This window comes from Gekko japonicus, unplaced genomic scaffold (genome assembly GCF_001447785.1).
Source record: "Gekko japonicus isolate JY-2015 unplaced genomic scaffold, Gekko_japonicus_V1.1 scaffold131, whole genome shotgun sequence".
In the NCBI taxonomy this organism is placed as follows: domain Eukaryota; kingdom Metazoa; phylum Chordata; class Lepidosauria; order Squamata; family Gekkonidae; genus Gekko; species Gekko japonicus.
The window spans coordinates 3,102,962-3,104,713 of NW_015167061.1; positions in this window are offsets into that span (position 1 = coordinate 3,102,962).

Below are 1,752 nucleotides of genomic sequence, written 5' to 3' on the forward strand. Positions count from 1 at the left end.
CCTCGCCGCCCTTCCTAGAGTCTCGGCGGTCGCCCAGACAAGCTCGAACCGCCGTCGCGCGGAGCCGGAGTCCTCCCGGCCACCGTCGCCGCCGCCATCTTGCCGCCTCCCCCCTCCCGGGCGGGGGGGAGGGGGCAGAGAGGGAAGGAGGGGCAGGGGCTAGCACCGCGCAGGCGTGCGGCAGTCGTCGTCACGTGACGAAAGGAGAACTCGGTGACGTGCGGGATTGTCTCGTCAGAGCGGGGGGGGGGTGTCACGTGACATGCACCACCGGACTAGCCGGGTGCGGCCGCCATGTCGAGAAGGACTGCTCGGGCGCCATGTTGGGAAGGGCGAAGGGCCGCAGCTGCCCTGAGGTCCCCCCAAGGCCCCTCTCCTCGGTGGGTCGCGCCCCAGGCCAGGTAGCTGCGACGCTTTTGCAGACCGCTGAGAGCAATCTCTCAGGCACGCCAGCAGAGACCCTGGGACCTGCCAGCGAAGCACTCCTCCTCGTGGACCCCTTTGAGCGGGTCACCTCACCACCGTGGATCGCCGAGATCAGGGAAGGCCGTCACCGGGGCATTAGGCCTTGGCGTGTCCTGGACACTCAAAGCGTGTGAGGGTCACACGTCAGCGAGTCCCTAATGCCCGTTACACATCAGTTATCTGACTCTGTGTGGCAGTACTTTCATTTATTTTGATTTGTTTCTTGACACACAGAGAGTACTCCATCTTTCTGTGTTATACCTCTGAGGATGCCAGTCACAGTTACTGGAGAAACGTCAGGTCCTGCAATGCCAAGACCACGGCCACACAACCCAGAAAATCCACAGCAACTAAAGTATTTTGATTATATCACCCACCTTTCCTGCTGTTTGCCTTTTTCTGGAGTCTGAGATCATGCAAGGCTCAACTCTAGGTGAACCCTGGTTGCATGAGGCTTACTGTGATTTTCAACAGTTAATTGAAAGTTACTGAAATATTAAGATTCTCTTTTAATAGAGATTTTGAATTGTTCAGCCTTATCTCCCATTTAAAAATCATATCTCGCTTTTGAAAAGATATTGAGGAAATATCAGATGTATTCTTAGAAGCATCTGTTGGATTATATTGTACCTACTTAAGAACAATCACTTATCTAGATAATCCATGATTGAGAGGAAAAGTTTAGAGAAAGATAAGACTGATATTTGTCTAGAAAAATGGATCCCCTTGGTAGGCAAATGAGATTTCTCTGGAAGACTGGGTGAAATTTGTGCAAGTGTGGGTGAATTTCATGCATGTTTTTCCAGTTGCTATTGGGTTAGGGTTATTTGTATTGTATAGGCTGCTTTGTATTTTCTAATTTCTTGCTCAGTGAAGAGAACTATTTTTTTCAATAAAAGAAGTCTCTGCGCTTCCGGTCTGGCTCCCGCGAATGGCGGACGCATCCTCGGGTCGCTCCCGAGGTCGTCTCGCATGCCCGCGGTGGAGGAGGGAATCCGCGCGAGCGGAGATCCGAACGAGCCCCTCAGGAATGGAGGAGCTCGGATCCGGGGCGCTTTAGGGCGCACTAGGTGGGATTCTCTCTTTCGGCCGAGAGGTCGGAGACCGAGGCTCCCGCCATGCCCTGCTGCAATGGACCTTGCTGCGTGAGCGACCCCGTTTCACGGGGTTTAGCGGAGCCACCAGACGTCACCGAGTGATAAAGCGATCATCCGAAAAAATGGAAAAAGAAAAGAGCGGCTTAACTGTGAGTTGTCAAAATGCAGAGAAAAAGAACAAGAGCGCTAC